Genomic DNA, 8,097 nt, shown 5'->3' with positions numbered 1-8,097 from the left:
TTTTTTGTTTGTCAATTACATTTCTATTAAAATTAGTAGTATCAAAAAATATTTCAAATTTAATATTATAAAAAAAATAAAAAAAATTATATAAGGACTATTTAAAATTTTTAAAATTTTAGGGATGAAAATGACTTACGTCTGAATTTTCAAGGACTATTTTGATTATAAATAACTTTTTACATGTCAAGTGACGTGTCACTGATATGACACGTGGCGTCCACGTGTCACTTATCTGATACGTCAACCAATCATCTTGTGACACGTGGTATTAACCCATCACGTTATCATGCCACATGATACTTAACATGACACGTCATCATCTAACTGATAGAAGGACTAATGTGACTAAGTTGTGTATCTTTCGAGAACAATTTTCGATTAATTTTGTTTTTTGAAGACCAAAATTGAGATCGAAATATCTTTCAGAGACGATTTTGGCTATAAACTCTTATTATATATATGTATAAAAATGAAATGATTGGTCACAACTCACAAGTTGGCAAGATATATAGAGAGAGGTCTCTGAAGCGGTAACTGCAAGACATCTCATCAGTTTGATGCACATTACATTAGCATTCGTTAATTAGCTGATTTCATTTTTAATGGCTTTCGGGCATTTGGTCTCAATTCCCAGATCAACTTCTTCCATTCCCACTACTGCTGGTACCCATCTTCTTCTTTAGCTTCTTCGTTCTTCTTCATACTTTTTAAAAAATTTGGATATTTTTAAAAGTATTCGTACTTTTTAAAAATTACAAATATAAACATATACAATTTTTAATTTATCAAATATAAAACGAAATATTTTTTTTCAAAAACTTTTACTAAATTAAACCAAAAAATGCTACGAAGGTCATGAATATTACAAATAAGATAGAGTATCATTTTTTTCTAGCTTGATATATTTTAATCTTAATCAAACAGTGTGTTCTTTTCTTTAAAACAGAAAACAGAGTTTTGTTTGATGTATTCTGATTTTTTTGTTTTAATAACTATTAACAATCATAAGTTTCATGGATAATACACTATTCATGATTCTATATTAACAAACGGTAATATTAGGTAGACAAAGAATAATTACAATATAAAAATATTACGTAAAAATTTTTACTCTCTTGATAAGTAAGTGACATACACTTCTTTATCATTCATTTTTCTTATCACCCATCTTTTTTCTGTTTGCTTGGAATATAAATGTTCTTTTTAACATCAATTTCACTTTCTTCCAAATCAAATTTTTAACATCCCTCAATTATATTATTACCCATTAAAATACAATTTTTTTGCAAAAATTAGGTAAAATTAAAAACTTTTAACAACTTCTACTATAAAACTTTGTAATAGCAATTATAAAAATTTATTAATTATAGACATCATATGTATGAAATTATGAATATTATGAGTACAAAATTATGGATGTTATTAATATGAAATTACGGATGTTTTGTGTATGAATTATGGATATTATGAGTTGATGGTAATCAGTGGCTAAGAGAAGGGGAGTTGAATCTTAGCCCTTTTTTTGCTGAGTAATACTTGCTGCCTTTCAAACTAGCTTCAGGAGATTTTTCTGCATTTTGTCTCATAACCAGACACGAGACATTTTTTTTTGTCTCGTACCTAGTCAGGAGATATTTTTCAATTTTGTCTCCTTAGCAACAAAAACTGAAATGGAGTAGAAGAGAAAGAGAGAATCACACCAAGAAGTATCCTGGTTCAGCTGCTAAGTGCAATGCAGCCTACGTCCAGTCTCCATCACAATCAATGATGGAATTTCACTATAATCAAACAGATTACAGACACCAATTCTCCCTAGGAACTACCCTTCCTATCCGGGACAAGACCAGAATTTATCCCCAATCCTGAACCTGACTTGGTCACCTACCAAGCTTTCAACTGCTAAGTGCTAACCCAACTTGCAAGGGAATTCCCACAGAATCATGATACACAACACATAGATGTACAAAGGACCTTTAAGACATCTATGACTTTTTCTTTAATATTGTACACTCTGCCTTTTTTCTCTCACTGGATTTTTCTTACAAACCTCACTCTGTTTGCCTTTTTCACCATGAGACTCAGACAGACAAAACTAAAGAAAATACAAAATAAAACACATTAAAGAAGAAGAACTTCTGTTAGCTTGAGTAGCTATGAGAACTTTGTGCTTTCTCTCCTTGTCTCAAGCCTTGGCTGTTCACCCTTATTATAGAAGGGGAAGCCTCCAAGGTTAAAACGGTTCAACTGAGCCAACTTCTTCTTCTTCAACACCAAAACCGGTTCGGACAAAGAGAAGAGAGAGGGAACCGAAAGCTAAAACCAACATGCAATTACCTCTCTCTCATCCCTTTTCTTCAGGCTTCATCAATCTGAGCCTTCCATCTTGACTTGGTTCCCAAGAAGGATTTCTGACCCTTGATGAATACTTGATCCTTGACAGCTCCTTCTGCTCCACTTCTGCTTCCTCCTCCACGTAGCTACGGTAGCTACCTTCTGTGATGGATGAACAAAAAATAGAGACGAGCCATACCCCAGAGATCTTCTTCTCTAGCCAAAATAGATTGCTTCCATTTCTAGGTATGGAGATCTTGAGACTTCCTCACCACATCTTACCTTTTGTGGTAAGGATCTCAGCCACACCATACTGTAGATCTTCTTTTTTCAAGGCCATCATCACATTGACCTCTTGCTTGTTCATAGCTTCTCTGCTTCTACCTCTGATAGCTTGCATCTTCAAGCTTCTTTCCTGTCAGTGAAGTAACCAAAACTAGAGAGAGAAGAGAGAGAAGAGTGAAAAGCTTTCAATATAATTGATGAATGAAATTAAAAGATATTAATTTCCCACTCCCCATGCTTAGTAATGTGTAACTCATTAAAAGCAATCAAATTAATTTTAACTTTCTCTTTCATGTTACCAATGCACTTAAATCCATTTAATTATTTTTGAATTCCATTTCAAAGTCGGAGTAGGTAACCGTGGGAAGCATGCACCATTTTCTTTCTCTTTTCTTTTAATTTTGGACCAACACTTTGTTGGATCAAAAAGGAATTTGTTTTGGGCTTCCCATTAATTCCTTGGCCCAATAAGCATTTGCTTATGCAACAAAGATAATTCAGCCACTTTGCTTGGAATTTATTTTTGCTAAGGCTGAACCTCATCCTTATATTGGGCTTAGATTTTCTTGTGGTCCAATATCAAAATCTGCACATCTCAACAAAATTGTTAAACCACCAATTGGTAATTAAGTTGATAATAACTAACAATTAAATTAACAATTTTGTAAATGATATTATTAACAATGTTTGATCATCACAATAATTTTAAGTTTTTCAAACTCAACAATCTCCCCTTTGATGACAAATATTATTAAAAAATTGAATTGAATTAGGGTAAGGATTAAAAGTACTTCCTTGAAGATTTTGGATCCTCCCCCTTTCAACTTATCACATAGCTCCCCTTTAATATTTGCTATTTGATTAATGGGAGCATTACCTATAACAAGCTTTTGTATATTCTAGAATGTATTCAACATATGATACAAGAGAATGTTGAACATTTTAGTTTTTGAGCATATATATTAAGATAAACAAAATCTGATTTGTTATCTTTTCACCAATATTTTTGCTCAACAAAACAAATTATGCTAGAGTACTTTCAGAGTACATAGCAACAAATAAACAAGATTCAACATACTTAGATCAACATGTTCACAATTATTTCCTGCTAAGTAAAATTTCTTGCCAAACAAAACAATAATTCAGGCTCTATGAAGCATTTTTTGAGATTTAATATTAACAACAAAGCTTCATAAAAATGGCAATGAATATCAGATCAGAAAAAATCAGAGCACAAACAAATTAAGAACATGATAAAGCAGAAATCAGAGCATAAATAAGAAATCAGAGCATAAACCATAGAAATAGAAAATTTGAGCAAGCACATGGGTAATCATTAATCATTCAGATTTCAGCCCCTGTTTTCAGTTAAACCATAGAGTCAGCCCTGCTTCTTTTCTCCTTTTAATTCCTCCCCCCTTTTGTCATCAATGGGGGTCCTACAAAACAAATGATAACAACATGCCAAAATATAGAATATTTATTTAAACCAAAACAAAAAGGTCCAGAGTATCAAGTACAGTCAACAAAATAAAAAAATAGTACTAAAAAACAGAAAATTAGAAATTGTTCAGAAAATGGGCAGCAGTGAGCCTAAGCATCGGACAAATTCACATTAGAGTCAGAAAAGTCATTGTCTTTGTCGGAGGGAGCCAGATCCTTTTAAAAGATTTGGAGAATCAGATTGATCCTTTCATTACACTTATTCCAAGCTTTTTCATTTTGGTAAGCCATCTTTCGAGCTTCATTGAAGGAACGTGCCATCAATTTAGACATATGAGAAAGCTCATTTACAACGTCCTTGAGTGACTCTGCAAGCTTAGATGGCTCAGAAAGACCACTTTCTAGATCATTGTCAATTGACATGGCTGGCATTGAGCTTTTGCCTTTGTTACCTTTCCTGGATCCAGAAACTCCGCCTCCTTTGATGGCAGACACCCTGTTTTCTACAGGCTCATTTAGTAAATCAACATGAAAATGTTCAAAGATACATGTGAGAAAAATACCATAAGGAAGATTTGCCTTTTTATCACTACGTACGCAGTCCTACATATGACGAACCATTAAATATGCAAATGAAATAGATGAGGAAGTGAGAATAGCAAACAAAACCAGGGTATCACAAACTGTCACTCTCTAAAAGGAACCGCTTTGTGGCATCAGGATGTGGTTGATAATGCAGTGAAGGAGAGCTCTTACTAGACCAAGAGCTTTGTGAGTCAGAACAGTCCCATCCAGTGCAGAGAAATTCTCACAGACTTGGGTTAGAGCAATCTGGTAGGAGATCTCAACTTGAGAGTCCCACTTTTCTGACATATATGCAGTGGCTCCTTTATCAGTATACCCTAAAGCAGCACTGATAGTCTCCCTGTTCAGAGTCAAATGGACCTTCTTTACATAAGAGTGAATTGCTCCATCATGGTACATCATGTTCGCGTAGAACTCGCGAACCAAGTTAGGATAAACTGGCTTTTGAATCTTGAACAAAGGAGTCCACTTGAGATTATCAAACAAAGCAATGAAGTCAATGCCTTTTGCACTCAGGGTTTCCAGATTCACTATGTGAGAGGCACATAGATGTCGGTTGATCAGAACTTGGCCATGGAACTCGTAGGCAGCGCAAGAGTTGAATCATGCCGGATCAAAGTGGGAGTGATTTTTGTTGAACTTATTCTTGAAGTCTAAGGAATCCAGATTTGGAGGTTCTCTTGTGTAGCACAGAACATAACCTTTTGGACGCTGAGAGCTTCGGCCAGATGGATGAGGAGTTGATTTCTGTGGAGGTGAAGGAGGTAGAGAAGATTGTGACTCTTCTTCTTCTTCTATCACAGGCTCCTTTTCTTTTCCAATCTTTTTGCGAGAAGAGGTTTTCTAAGCAATCACTTTCCTCCTCATGGCTTCGGTTGATTGTGAAGAAGGGGATGAAGATGAAGTAGAATGTATGTGAATATGAGTGTGTGTTTGGAGAGTAGTAGAGGAAGGATGAATTTTGAAGGCAGGGGTTCGGTTACTTTTTCTGGATGCCAACTTCTTTTTCATGATAGAAAAATGAAGAAAAGGGTTAGAAAATGAAGGGATGGCCGAATGGATTGGTGAATAGAGAGAGGTTATAACTGCATTTAATGCTGAGTGGAGAAAGGGATAATGGAATAATGGGCAATTACTGGAGCGGTTACCATCAAGGAAATCCTTTTATAAAATTTAAAAGTAACTAAAAGATCTTTTCCTTGAATCAAGGGAGAGAGTATGAGAAAAGATTTTGATTTGACATTAACTCCCCCTAAAAAGATATAATGTGGTAATGATGAGCGGATAATTTATATGCTTTTTGGCATTGTTTTTAGGTAGTTTTTAGTATGTTTTAATTACTTTTTAGTATATTTTTATTAGTTTTTATTCAAAATTCACATTTCTAGACTTTACTATGAGTTTATGTATTTTTCTGTGATTTCAGGTATTTTCTGGCTGAAATTGAGGGACTTGAGTAAAAATCTTATTCAGAGGCTGAAAAATGACTGCAGATGCTGTTGGATTCTGACCTCTCTGCACTCGAAATGGATTTTCTGGAGCTACAGAAGCCCGATTGGCGCGCTCTTAATTTCGTTGGAAGGTAGACATCTAGGGCTTTTCAGCAATATATAATAGTCCATACTTTGTCCGAGTTTTGATGACGCAAACTAGCGATCAAACGCCAACTTCCTACCCTATTCTGAAGTTAAACGTCAGAAACAGGTTACAAACCAGAGTTAAACGCCAGAAACAGGCTGCAACCTGGCGTTTAACTCCAAGAGAAGTCTCTACACGTGAAGGCTTCAATGCTCAGCCCAAGCACACACCAAGTGGGCCCGGAAGTGGATTTTTGCACTATCTGCACTTAGTTACTTATTTTATGTAACCCTAGCTACTAGTTTAGTATAAAAACTACTTTTAGAGATTTATTTTGCACCTCATGACATTTCACATCTGAACTTTGTATCCTCTACGGCATGAGTCTCTAAACTCCATGGTTGGGGGTGAGGAGCTCTGCTGTGTCTTGATGGATTAATGCAATTATTTCTGTTTTCTATTCAATCACGCTTGTTTCTGTTCTAAGATACTCGCTCGTACTTAACCATGATGAATGTGATGATCCGTGACACTCATCACCATTCTCAACCTATGAATGCGTGCTTGACAACCATTTCCGTTCTACCTTAGATTGAGTGTGTATCTCTTTGATTCCTGGTTCACGTGTTTGATTGCATCTCCTGACAACAGAGCATTCGAATCTGTGAGATCAGAGTCTTCGTGGTATAGGATAGAATTATTGGCGGCCATTCCTGAAATCCGGAAAGTCTAAACCTTGTCTGTGGTATTCCGAGTAGGATCTGGGATGGGATGACTGTGACGAGCTTCAAACTCACGAGTGCTAGGCATAGTGACAGACGCAAAAGGATCAATGGATCCTATTCCAACATGAGTGAGAACCGACAGATGATTAGCCATGCGGTGACAGCACATTTGGACCATTTTCACTGAGAGGACGGATGGTAGCCATTGACAACGGTGATCTACCAACATACAGCTTGCCATGGAAGGAGCCTTGCGTGCGTGAAGAAGAAGACAGTAGGAAAGCAGAGATTCAGAAGACAGAGCATCTCCAAATCCTCAATCTGTTCTCCATTACTGCATAACAAGTATTATTTAATTTATGCTATTTACTCTTCATAAACCTAATCATTTTTATTATTAACTTCCTGACTAAAAATTACAAAATAACCATAGCTTGCTTCAAGCCGACAATCTCCGTGGGATCGACCCTTATTCACGTAAGGTATTACTTGAACGACCCAGTGCACTTGCTGGTTAGTTGTGCGGAATTGCAAAAGTGTGATTGTGATTTCGTGCACCAAGTTTTTGGCGCCGTTGCCGGGGATTGTTCGAGTTTGGACAACTGACGGTTTATTTTGTTGCTTAGATTAGGAAAATTTTTCTTTTTGGTTTAGAGTCTTCTATTATTGTTTTTGGTTAAAAATTTTTAAATCCTTATTTTCTTTTTCAAATTTTTTCGGAAATTTTTATAAACTAATAATTGAGTTTTTCTGTTTGAGTTTAGTTTCAATTTTTAAGTTTGGTGTCCTTTGTGTTTCTGTTTTCTTAAAAACTTTTCAAAAGTTGTTCTTAGCGTTCATCGTGGTATTCAAAGTTTTCCTGTTTGTTTCTTTTGTTTTGATCTAAAATTTTAAGTTTGGTATCATTTTTACTGTTTTTCTCTTTTTTCATTAAATTCAAAAATATCTTTTCTCTTTATTTTAATTGATTTTCGAATTTTCCTTTAAAATTTCATATTTTAATTTTAAAACTTTCTATTCTATCTTATCTTAGTTTTGAAATTTCAAAATTCAAAATCTTTTTCAAAAATCATATCCAACATTTTTCAAATCTTCTTAATTAAGTATTTATTTTCGTTTTCAAATTTATTTTTCTCTTGGTTTTCGA

The sequence above is a fragment of the Arachis ipaensis genome, chromosome B08, assembly GCF_000816755.2.
Source record: "Arachis ipaensis cultivar K30076 chromosome B08, Araip1.1, whole genome shotgun sequence".
Lineage (NCBI taxonomy): Eukaryota > Viridiplantae > Streptophyta > Magnoliopsida > Fabales > Fabaceae > Arachis > Arachis ipaensis.
Note: the sequence above shows the minus strand (reverse complement) of the source record.